The 13,395-nt window shown below is 57.1% G+C and overlaps 1 pseudogene; it reads left to right on the top strand.

Moving 5' to 3' along the window:
• Positions 1 to 4,399: 4,399 nt before the first annotated feature.
• Positions 4,400 to 12,289, top strand: LOC144180211 (uncharacterized; annotated as a pseudogene).
• The last annotated feature ends 1,106 nt before the right edge of the window (positions 12,290 to 13,395 follow it).

Raw genomic sequence — 13,395 nt, 5'->3', positions numbered from 1 at the left:
TGCTAACCCGTTCCTGTTTATTGTACAGGTATTTGGCCTCCTGCATAACGTCAACGCCACGCGTCGTGGCCAGTGCTATGCTGATCCCACGGCGCATGACCAAGAGAGGACCGACTGCCTCGTGCGGTACCACTTGTAAGGGCTGTCATGGACCCTGCGGCCCCGTCACTCGTCCACTGCGCGCGCAGAACGACACGTGATGGAGCTGCGGATGACGACACCCGTCTACTCGGCCATAAAAGGAAACCCTGCTCAAGGCACGATCACTGGGCACGGTGGCACCACGAACATGCGGACCGCTGCTAACCCGTTCCTGTTTATTGTACAGGTATTTGGCCTCCTGCATAACGTCAACGCCACGCGTCGTGGCCAGTGCAATGCTGATCCCACGGCGCATGACCAAGAGAGGACCGACTGCCTCGTGCCGTACCACTTGGAAGGGCTGTCATGGACCCTGCTGCCCCGTCACTCGTCCACTTCGCGCGCAGAACGACACGTGATGGAGCTGCGGATGACTTCACCCGACTACTCGGCTATAAAAGGAAACCCTGCTCAAGGCACGATCACTGGGCACGGTGGCACCACGAACATGCGGACCGCTGCTAACCCGTTCCTGTTTATTGTACAGGTATTTGGCCTCCTGCATAACGTCAACGCCACGCGTCGTGGCCAGTGCCATGCTGATCCCACGGCGCATGACCAAGATAGGACCGACTGCCTCGTGCCGTACCACTTGTAAGGGCTGTCATGGACCCTGCTGCCCCGTCACTCGTCCACTGCGCGCGCAGAACGACACGTGATGGAGCTGCGGATGACGACACCCGTCTACTCGGCCATAAAAGGAAACCCTGCTCAAGGCACGATCACTGGGCACGGTGGCACCACGAACATGCGGACTGCTGCTAACCCGTTCCTGTTTATTGTACAGGTATTTGGCCTCCTGCGTAACGTCAACGCCACGCGTCGTGGCGAGTGCCATGCTGATCCCACGGCGCATGACCAAGAGAGGACCGACTGCCTCGTGCCGTACCACTTGTAAGGGCTGTCATGGACCCTGCTGCCCCGTCACTCGTCCACTGCGCGCGCAGAACGACACGTGATGGAGCTGCGGATGACGACACCCGTCTACTCGGCCATAAAAGGAAACCCTGCTCAAGGCACGATCACTGGGCACGGTGGCACCACGAACATGCGGACCGCTGCTAACCCGTTCCTGTTTATTGTACAGGTATTTAGCCTACTGCATAACGTCAACGCCACGCGTCGTGGCCAGTGCAATGCTGATCCCACGGCGCATGACCAAGAGAGGACCGACTGCCTCGTGCCGTACCACTTGGAAGGGCTGTCATGGACCCTGCTGCCCCGTCACTCGTCCACTGCGCGCGCAGAACGACACGTGATGGAGCTGCGGATTACGACACCCGTCTACTCGGCCATAAAAGGAAACCCTGCTCAAGGCACGATCACTGGGCACGGTGGCACCACGAACATGCGGACCGCTGCTAACCCGTTCCTGTTTATTGTACAGGTATTTGGCCTCCTGCATAACGTCAACGCCACGAGTCGTGGCCAGTGCCATGCTGATCCCACGGCGCATGACCAAGAGAGGACCGACTGCCTCGTGCCGTACCACTTGTAAGGGCTGTCATGGACCCTGCTGCCCCGTCACTCGTCCACTGCGCGCGCAGAACGACACGTGATGGAGCTGCGGATGACGACACCCGTCTACTCGGCCATAAAAGAAAACCCTGCTCAAGGCACGATCACTGGGCACGGTGGCACTACGAACATGCGGACCGCTGCTAACCCGTTCCTGTTTATTGTACAGGTATTTGGCCTCCTGCATAACGTCAACGCCACGCGTCGTGGCCAGTGCAATGCTGATCCCACGGCGCATGACCAAGAGAGGACCGACTGCCTCGTGCCGTACCACTTGGAAGGGCTGTCATGGACCCTGCTGCCCCGTCACTCGTCCACTGCGCGCGCAGAACGACACGTGATGGAGCTGCGGATGACGACACCCGTCTACTCGGCTATAAAAGGAAACCCTGCTCAAGGCACGATCACTGGGCACGGTGGCACCACGAACATGCGGACCGCTACTAACCCGTTCCTGTTTATTGTACAGGTATTTGGCCTCCTGCATAACGTCAACGCCACGCGTCATGGCCAGTGCAATGCTGATCCCATGGCGCATGACCAAGAGAGGACCGACTGCCTCGTGCCGTACCACTTGGAAGGGCTGTCATGGACCCTGCTGCCCCGTCACAAGTCCACTGCGCGCGCAGAACGACACGTGATGGAGCTGCGGATGACGACACCCGTCTACTCGGCTATAAAAGGAAACCCTGCTCAAGGCACGATCACTGGGCACGGTGGCACCACGAACATGCGGAGCGCTGCTAACCCGTTCCTGTTTATTGTACAGGTATTTGGCCTCCTGCATAACGTCAACGCCACGCGTCGTGGCCAGTGCAATGCTGATCCCACGGCGCATGACCAAGAGAGGACCGACTGCCTCGTGCGGTACCACTTGTAAGGGCTGTCATGGACCCTGCGGCCCCGTCACTCGTCCACTGCGCGCGCAGAACGACACGTGATGGAGCTGCGGATGACGACACCCGTCTACTCGGCCATAAAAGGAAACCCTGCTCAAGGCAGGATCACTGGGCACGGTGGCACCACGAACATGCGGACCGCTGCTAACCCGTTCCTGTTTATTGTACAGGTATTTGGCCTCCTGCATAACGTCAACGCCACGCGTCGTGGCCAGTGCAATGCTGATCCCACGGCGCATGACCAAGAGAGGACCGACTGCCTCGTGCCGTACCACTTGGAAGGGCTGTCATGGACCCTGCTGCCCTTTCACTCGTCCACTGCGCGCGCAGAACGACACGTGATGGAGCTGCGGATGACGACACCCGTCTACTCGGCCATAAAAGGAAACCCTGCTCAAGGCACGATCACTGGGCACGGTGGCACCACGAACATGCGGACCGCTGCTAACCCGTTCCTGTTTATTGTACAGGTATTTGGCCTCCTGCATAACGTCAACGCCACGCGTCGTGGCCAGTGCCATGCTGATCCCACGGCGCATGACCAAGAGAGGACCGACTGCCTCGTGCCGTACCACTTGTAAGGGCTGTCATGGACCCTGCTGCCCCGTCACTCGTCCACTGCGCGCGCAGAACGACACGTGATGGAGCTGCGGATGACGACACCCGTCTACTCGGCCATAAAAGAAAACCCTGCTCAAGGCACGATCACTGGGCACGGTGGCACCACGAACATGCGGACCGCTGCTAACCCGTTCCTGTTTATTGTACAGGTATTTGGCCTCCTGCATAACGTCAACGCCACGCGTCGTGGCCAGTGCAATGCTGATCCCACGGCGCATGACCAAGAGAGGACCGACTGCCTCGTGCCGTACCACTTGGAAGGGCTGTCATGGACCCTGCTGCCCCGTCACTCGTCCACTGCGCGCGCAGAACGACACGTGATGGAGCTGCGGATGACGACACCCGTCTACTCGGCTATAAAAGGAAACCCTGCTCAAGGCACGATCACTGGGCACGGTGGCACCACGAACATGCGGACCGCTACTAACCCGTTCCTGTTTATTGTACAGGTATTTGGCCTCCTGCATAACGTCAACGCCACGCGTCATGGCCAGTGCAATGCTGATCCCATGGCGCATGACCAAGAGAGGACCGACTGCCTCGTGCCGTACCACTTGGAAGGGCTGTCATGGACCCTGCTGCCCCGTCACTCGTCCACTGCGCGCGCAGAACGACACGTGATGGAGCTGCGGATGACGACACCCGCCTACTCGGCTATAAAAGGAAACCCTGCTCAAGGCACGATCACTGGGCACGGTGGCACCACGAACATGCGGACCGCTGCTAACCCGTTCCTGTTTATTGTACAGGTATTTGGCCTCCTGCATAACGTCAACGCCACGCGTCGTGGCCAGTGCAATGCTGATCCCACGGCGCATGACCAAGAGAGGACCGACTGCCTCGTGCCGTACCACTTGGAAGGGCTGTCATGGACCCTGCTGCCCCGTCACTCGTCCACTGCGCGCGCAGAACGACACGTGATGGAGCTGCGGATGACGACACCCGTCTACTCGGCCATAAAAGGAAACCCTGCTCAAGGCACGATCACTGGGCACGGTGGCACCACGAACATGCGGACCGCTGCTAACCCGTTCCTGTTTATTGTACAGGTATTTGGCCTCCTGCATAACGTCAACGCCACGCGTCGTGGCCAGTGCAATGCTGATCCCACGGCGCATGACCAAGAGAGGACCGACTGCCTCGTGCCGTACCACTTGGAAGGGCTGTCATGGACCCTGCTGCCCCGTCACTCGTCCACTGCGCCCGCAAAACGACACGTGATGGAGCTGCGGATGACGACACCCGTCTACTCGGCTATAAAAGGAAACCCTGCTCAAGGCACGATCACTGGGCACGGTGGCACCACAAACATGCGGACCGCTGCTAACCCGTTCCTGTTTATTGTACAGGTATTTGGCCTCCTGCATAACGTCAACGCCACGCGTCGTGGCCAGTGCAATGCTGATCCCACGGCGCATGACCAAGAGAGGACCGACTGCCTCGTGCGGTACCACTTGTCAGGGCTGTCATGGACCCTGCGGCCCCGTCACTCGTCCACTGCGCGCGCAGAACGACACGTGATGGAGCTGCGGATGACGACACCCGTCTACTCGGCCATAAAAGGAAACCCTGCTCAAGGCACGATCACTGGGCACGGTGGCACCACGAACATGCGGACCGCTGCTAACCCGTTCCTGTTTATTGTACAGGTATTTGGCCTCCTGCATAACGTCAACGCCACGCGTCGTGGCCAGTGCAATGCTGACCCCACGGCGCATGACCAAGAGAGGACCGACTGCCTCGTGCCGTACCACTTGGAAAAGCTGTCATGGACCCTGCTGCCCCGTCACTCGTCCACTTCGCGCGCAGAACGACACGTGATGGAGCTGCGGATGACGACACCCGTCTACTCGGCTATAAAAGGAAACCCTGCTCAAGGCACGATCACTGGGCACGGTGGCACCACGAACATGCGGACCGCTGCTAACCCGTTCCTGTTTATTGTACAGGTATTTGGCCTCCTGCATAACGTCAACGCCACGCGTCGTGGCCAGTGCAATGCTGATCCCACGGCGCATGACCAAGAGAGGACCGACTGCCTCGTGCCGTACCACTTGGAAGGGCTGTCATGGACCCTGCTGCCCCGTCACTCGTCCACTTCGCGCGCAAAACGACACGTGATGGAGCTGCGGATGACGACACCCGTCTACTCGGCTATAAAAGGAAACCCTGCTCAAGGCACGATCACTGGGCACGGTGGCACCACGAACATGCGGACCGCTGCTAACCCGTTCCTGTTTATTGTACAGGTATTTGGCCTCCTGCATAACGTCAACGCCACGCGTCGTGGCCAGTGCAATGCTGATCCCACGGCGCATGACCAAGAGAGGACCGACTGCCTCGTGCCGTACCACTTGGAAGGGCTGTCATGGACCCTGCTGCCCCGTCACTCGTCCACTTCGCGCGCAAAACGACACGTGATGGAGCTGCGGATGACGACACCCGTCTACTCGGCTATAAAAGGAAACCCTGCTCAAGGCACGATCACTGGGCACGGTGGCACCACGAACATGCGGACCGCTGCTAACCCGTTCCTGTTTATTGTACAGGTATTTGGCCTCCTGCATAACGTCAACGCCACGCGTCGTGGCCAGTGCTATGCTGATCCCACGGCGCATGACCAAGAGAGGACCGACTGCCTCGTGCGGTACCACTTGTAAGGGCTGTCATGGACCCTGCGGCCCCGTCACTCGTCCACTGCGCGCGCAGAACGACACGTGATGGAGCGGCGGATGACGACACCCGTCTACTCGGCCATAAAAGGAAACCCTGCTCAAGGCACGATCACTGGGCACGGTGGCACCACGAACATGCGGACCGCTGCTAACCCGTTCCTGTTTATTGTACAGGTATTTGGCCTCCTGCATAACGTCAACGCCACGCGTCGTGGCCAGTGCAATGCTGATCCCACGGCGCATGACCAAGAGAGGACCGACTGCCTCGTGCCGTACCACTTGGAAGGGCTGTCATGGACCCTGCTGCCCCGTCACTCGTCCACTTCGCGCGCAGAACGACACGTGATGGAGCTGCGGATGACTTCACCCGTCTACTCGGCTATAAAAGGAAACCCTGCTCAAGGCACGATCACTGGGCACGGTGGCACCACGAACATGCGGATCGCTGCTAACCCGTTCCTGTTTATTGTACTGGTATTTGGCCTCCTGCATAACGTCAACGCCACGCGTCGTGGCCAGTGCCATGCTGATCCCACGGCGCATGACCAAGATAGGACCGACTGCCTCGTGCCGTACCACTTGTAAGGGCTGTCATGGACCCTGCTGCCCCGTCACTCGTCCACTGCGCGCGCAGAACGACACGTGATGGAGCTGCGGATGACGACACCCGTCTACTCGGCCATAAAAGGAAACCCTGCTCAAGGCACGATCACTGGGCACGGTGGCACCACGAACATGCGGACTGCTGCTAACCCGTTCCTGTTTATTGTACAGGTATTTGGCCTCCTGCGTAACGTCAACGCCACGCGTCGTGGCGAGTGCCATGCTGATCCCACGGCGCATGACCAAGAGAGGACCGACTGCCTCGTGCCGTACCACTTGTAAGGGCTGTCATGGACCCTGCTGCCCCGTCACTCGTCCACTGCGCGCGCAGAACGACACGTGATGGAGCTGCGGATGACGACACCCGTCTACTCGGCCATAAAAGGAAACCCTGCTCAAGGCACGATCACTGGGCACGGTGGCACCACGAACATGCGGACCGCTGCTAACCCGTTCCTGTTTATTGTACAGGTATTTGGCCTCCTGCATAACGTCAACGCCACGCGTCGTGGCCAGTGCAATGCTGATCCCACGGCGCATGACCAAGAGAGGACCGACTGCCTCGTGCCGTACCACTTGGAAGGGCTGTCATGGACCCTGCTGCCCCGTCACTCGTCCACTGCGCGCGCAGAACGACACGTGATGGAGCTGCGGATGACGACACCCGTCTACTCGGCCATAAAAGGAAACCCTGCTCAAGGCACGATCACTGGGCACGGTGGCACCACGAACATGCTGACCGCTGCTAACCCGTTCCTGTTTATTGTACAGGTATTTGGCCTCCTGCATAACGTCAACGCCACGCGTCGTGGCCAGTGCCATGCTGATCCCACGGCGCATGACCAAGAGAGGACCGACTGCCTCGTGCCGTACCACTTGTAAGGGCTGTCATGGACCCTGCTGCCCCGTCACTCGTCCACTGCGCGCGCAGAACGACACGTGATGGAGCTGCGGATGACGACACCCGTCTACTCGGCCATAAAAGAAAACCCTGCTCAAGGCACGATCACTGGGCACGGTGGCACCACGAACATGCGGACCGCTGCTAACCCGTTCCTGTTTATTGTACAGGTATTTGGCCTCCTGCATAACGTCAACGCCACGCGTCGTGGCCAGTGCAATGCTGATCCCACGGCGCATGACCAAGAGAGGACCGACTGCCTCGTGCCGTACCACTTGGAAGGGCTGTCATGGACCCTGCTGCCCCGTCACTCGTCCACTGCGCGCGCAGAACGACACGTGATGGAGCTGCGGATGACGACACCCGTCTACTCGGCTATAAAAGGAAACCCTGCTCAAGGCACGATCACTGGGCACGGTGGCACCACGAACATGCGGACCGCTACTAACCCGTTCCTGTTTATTGTACAGGTATTTGGCCTCCTGCATAACGTCAACGCCACGCGTCATGGCCAGTGCAATGCTGATCCCATGGCGCATGACCAAGAGAGGACCGACTGCCTCGTGCCGTACCACTTGGAAGGGCTGTCATGGACCCTGCTGCCCCGTCACAAGTCCACTGCGCGCGCAGAACGACACGTGATGGAGCTGCGGATGACGACACCCGTCTACTCGGCTATAAAAGGAAACCCTGCTCAAGGCACGATCACTGGGCACGGTGGCACCACGAACATGCGGAGCGCTGCTAACCCGTTCCTGTTTATTGTACAGGTATTTGGCCTCCTGCATAACGTCAACGCCACGCGTCGTGGCCAGTGCAATGCTGATCCCACGGCGCATGACCAAGAGAGGACCGACTGCCTCGTGCGGTACCACTTGTAAGGGCTGTCATGGACCCTGCGGCCCCGTCACTCGTCCACTGCGCGCGCAGAACGACACGTGATGGAGCTGCGGATGACGACACCCGTCTACTCGGCATAAAAGGAAACCCTGCTCAAGGCACGATCACTGGGCACGGTGGCACCACGAACATGCGGGACCGCTGCTAACCCGTTCCTGTTTATTGTACAGGTATTTGCCTCCTGCATAACGTAAACGCCACGCGTCGTGGCCAGTGCAATGCTGATCCCACGGCGCATGACGAAGAGAGGACCGACTGCCTCGTGCCGTACCACTTGGAAGGGCTGTCATGGACCCTGCTGCCCCGTCACTCGTCCACTTCGCGCGCAGAACGACACGTGATGGAGCTGCGGATGACTTCACCCGTCTACTCGGCTATAAAAGGAAACCCTGCTCAAGGCACGATCACTGGGCACGGTGGCACCACGAACATGCGGACCGCTGCTAACCCGTTCCTGTTTATTGTACAGGTATTTGGCCTCCTGCATAACGTCAACGCCACGCGTCGTGGCCAGTGCCATGCTGATCCCACGGCGCATGACCAAGAGAGGACCGACTGCCTCGTGCCGTACCACTTGTAAGGGCTGTCATGGACCCTGCTGCCCCGTCACTCGTCCACTGCGCGCGCAGAACGACACGTGATGAAGCTGCGGATGACGACACCCGTCTACTCGGCCATAAAAGGAAACCCTGCTCAAGGCACGATCACTGGGCACGGTGGCACCACGAACATGCGGACCGCTGCTAACCCGTTCCTGTTTATTGTACAGGTATTTGGCCTCCTGCATAACGTCAACGCCACGCGTCGTGGCGAGTGCCATGCTGATCCCACGGCGCATGACCAAGAGAGGACCGACTGCCTCGTGCCGTACCACTTGTAAGGGCTGTCATGGACCCTGCTGCCCCGTCACTCGTCCACTGCGCGCGCAGAACGACACGTGATGGAGCTGCGGATGACGACACCCGTCTACTCGGCCATAAAAGGAAACCCTGCTCAAGGCACGATCACTGGGCACGGTGGCACCACGAACATGCGGACCGCTGCTAACCCGTTCCTGTTTATTGTACAGGTATTTGGCCTCCTGCATAACGTCAACGCCACGCGTCGTGGCCAGTGCAATGCTGATCCCACGGCGCATGACCAAGAGAGGACCGACTGCCTCGTGCCGTACCACTTGGAAGGGCTGTCATGGACCCTGCTGCCCTGTCACTCGTCCACTGCGCGCGCAGAACGACACGTGATGGAGCTGCGGATGACGACACCCGTCTACTCGGCCATAAAAGGAAACCCTGCTCAAGGCACGATCACTGGGCACGGTGGCACCACGAACATGCGGACCGCTGCTAACCCGTTCCTGTTTATTGTACAGGTATTTGGCCTCCTGCATAACGTCAACGCCACGCGTCGTGGCCAGTGCCATGCTGATCCCACGGCGCATGACCAAGAGAGGACCGACTGCCTCGTGCCGTACCACTTGTAAGGGCTGTCATGGACCCTGCTGCCCCGTCACTCGTCCACTGCGCGCGCAGAACGACACGTGATGGAGCTGCGGATGACGACACCCGTCTACTCGGCCATAAAAGAAAACCCTGCTCAAGGCACGATCACTGGGCACGGTGGCACCACGAACATGCGGACCGCTGCTAACCCGTTCCTGTTTATTGTACAGGTATTTGGCCTCCTGCATAACGTCAACGCCACGCGTCGTGGCCAGTGCAATGCTGATCCCACGGCGCATGACCAAGAGAGGACCGACTGCCTCGTGCCGTACCACTTGGAAGGGCTGTCATGGACCCTGCTGCCCCGTCACTCGTCCACTGCGCGCGCAGAACGACACGTGATGGAGCTGCGGATGACGACACCCGTCTACTCGGCTATAAAAGGAAACCCTGCTCAAGGCACGATCACTGGGCACGGTGGCACCACGAACATGCGGACCGCTACTAACCCGTTCCTGTTTATTGTACAGGTATTTGGCCTCCTGCATAACGTCAACGCCACGCGTCATGGCCAGTGCAATGCTGATCCCATGGCGCATGACCAAGAGAGGACCGACTGCCTCGTGCCGTACCACTTGGAAGGGCTGTCATGGACCCTGCTGCCCCGTCACTCGTCCACTGCGCGCGCAGAACGACACGTGATGGAGCTGCGGATGACGACACCCGTCTACTCGGCTATAAAAGGAAACCCTGCTCAAGGCACGATCACTGGGCACGGTGGCACCACGAACATGCGGACCGCTACTAACCCGTTCCTGTTTATTGTACAGGTATTTGGCCTCCTGCATAACGTCAACGCCACGCGTCATGGCCAGTGCAATGCTGATCCCATGGCGCATGACCAAGAGAGGACCGACTGCCTCGTGCCGTACCACTTGTAAGGGCTGTCATGGACCCTGCTGCCCCGTCACTCGTCCACTGCGCGCGCAGAACGACACGTGATGGAGCTGCGGATGACGACACCCGTCTACTCGGCCATAAAAGAAAACCCTGCTCAAGGCACGATCACTGGGCACGGTGGCACCACGAACATGCGGACCGCTGCTAACCCGTTCCTGTTTATTGTACAGGTATTTGGCCTCCTGCATAACGTCAACGCCACGCGTCGTGGCCAGTGCAATGCTGATCCCACGGCGCATGACCAAGAGAGGACCGACTGCCTCGTGCCGTACCACTTGGAAGGGCTGTCATGGACCCTGCTGCCCCGTCACTCGTCCACTGCGCGCGCAGAACGACACGTGATGGAGCTGCGGATGACGACACCCGTCTACTCGGCTATAAAAGGAAACCCTGCTCAAGGCACGATCACTGGGCACGGTGGCACCACGAACATGCGGACCGCTACTAACCCGTTCCTGTTTATTGTACAGGTATTTGGACTCCTGCATAACGTCAACGCCACGCGTCATGGCCAGTGCAATGCTGATCCCATGGCGCATGACCAAGAGAGGACCGACTGCCTCGTGCCGTACCACTTGGAAGGGCTGTCATGGACCCTGCTGCCCCTTACTCGTCCACTGCGCGCGCAGAACGACACGTGATGGAGCTGCGGATGACGACACCCGTCTACTCGGCCATAAAAGGAAACCCTGCTCAAGGCACGATCACTGGGCACGGTGGCACCACGAACATGCGGAGCGCTGCTAACCCGTTCCTGTTTATTATACAGGTGAGAAAGCATTATGGAAAATGCTTTTGCTCTAGCGACCCGTTTGTGGTGGTGCTGCCGTGCCCACGGCTTTTCTGTTCAGAGATTTGTTTCTTGCTATGTGACGTTGCTTCGTTGTGCCGGAAGATACTCTTGCTAGGAGGGGATATTGAGTCCAACCCTGGTCGAGACCTGGCTAAAATAGCGAAACAACTCAACGATATCGCTAATGATATTAAAGAAATCAAAGAAAAGCGGCTTGGAGATAATGAAAGGAAACGTGATGCATTAACAGTACTTGAAACCAAGGTCTTCTCATGCCAGGAACAGGTTGCTTCCTTGTCTACTACAATTCAAACCCTTAAGAACAAGCTAGACGACCTCGAGAATCGTAGTAGAAGGGTCCAACCTTATCATTTACGGACTACCTGAAGCTGAGGACGAAAGTAGCGACACGTTGGAGCATACTGTAAACCAAAAGATAGTCAAAGGCATTCTTGATTTAAATCCAGTGGGTATAGAGCGCATTCATAGGCTGGGAAGGCCATCGCCCGGAAAAGTAAGGCCAGTAATTTTCAAGCTGCTGGTTTCAAGGGACAAAGTTGCCGTTTTGAAAAAAGTAATCAAATTAAAGGGCAACCATTTATTCGATAGGCGAGGATTTTTTAAAAAGACTGAGAGAGTTGAGAAGGAAGCTCTGGCAAAGTTCTAAGGAAAACCGCGATAACGGAGACAAAACTTCGCTCATTTTTGATAAATTATACATAAACAAAAAGGCCTATGTCTGGGATGACGAGAAAAACGACAAAGTTCCTGTTCAAAAAAAAGAAATCGCAGAGTCAAGCCGCCCAAATACGCGAAGCCAAGGGCAATTACAGAGCTAATTGAAAGGCATGTCAGTGATGATGATGATGATGGTTTAAGTTTAATGGCGCAAGGCCGACATGGGCAAAGAGCGCCAAATACAAAGTTATTTGATAAGGAGGGAAATCGGATAAAGTGAGTTAAATACTATGAGCACGTCTGGTGTAAAGGGCCAGGGTGAAGAACGTGAGTGGTTAAAAAATAAATACGGTGGCTGGTGTATAGGACCAGGGGTAAAACTATGGGTGATAAGAGATGAGTTGTAAGAAATGAACTTCAGATAGGAACCTTAAGGTTCGCTGAACAGAGAACATGGCTTCATCTCCTAAGAAGTATGACGGGTGTGGTGGAATATGTCGTGTGTGTAGTTGTGGGAAGTGTTTTCGTCGTGTAATGTCAAGTGCCTTACATTGTATGAGGATGTGGATCACGGATAGGGCCTCTCCGCACCTGCTGCACAGAGGTCTTGGAGACCCCGTGAGAAGGTGGGAGTGCGTTGCATGAGTGTGCCCTATCCATAATCTAGCCAAGGTGACTTCAGTGTATCTATTACGTGGTGTCGGTGGTGTATGGTCCCAAGTGTGGTTTTATTACGTGTAACTTGTTGTCTGTTTGTTCACTACAGTGTGTTTGCCATGTTTTGCGAAGTTGTTGTCTGATGTGTGGTTTCACGTCGATGTAGGGTAATGTGGTTATGTCTACTGTATTCGAGAGTGTAGCAGCAGCAGCCATTCGGTCCGCTGCTTCGTTCCCGGCTATACCACTGTGGCCAGGGACCCAGCAAAGAACCAGTTCAAATTTGCGTACATACACCGACATAATACCCTTGACTATTAGATTTACAACGTGATTTTTTGAAGACTTTGTTGACGACAACGCCCGCACGACACTGAGGGAGTCTGTATAGATAATGGATTGTGGGATGTGACTTTGAAGGATATGATTAACAACAAGAAGTACACCATAAGCCTCTGCCGTAAAGATACTGGTATTACTGTTAAGAGTTCTAGTTACATTAAGGCCGGGCCCATGCGCCGCGCAGGACACAGAGGTGGCAGTTTTAGAGGCGTCCGTATAAAATTCAGAAAATTGATACTTCTGCTGCAAATACAAGAAGTGCTGCAGA

The sequence above is a fragment of the Haemaphysalis longicornis genome, unplaced genomic scaffold (assembly GCF_048455015.1).
Source record: "Haemaphysalis longicornis isolate Haplotype H1 unplaced genomic scaffold, Haemaphysalis longicornis Haplotype H1 scaffold_4, whole genome shotgun sequence".
NCBI lineage: Eukaryota > Metazoa > Arthropoda > Arachnida > Ixodida > Ixodidae > Haemaphysalis > Haemaphysalis longicornis.
This window is presented reverse-complemented; position numbering and strand designations above follow the sequence as displayed.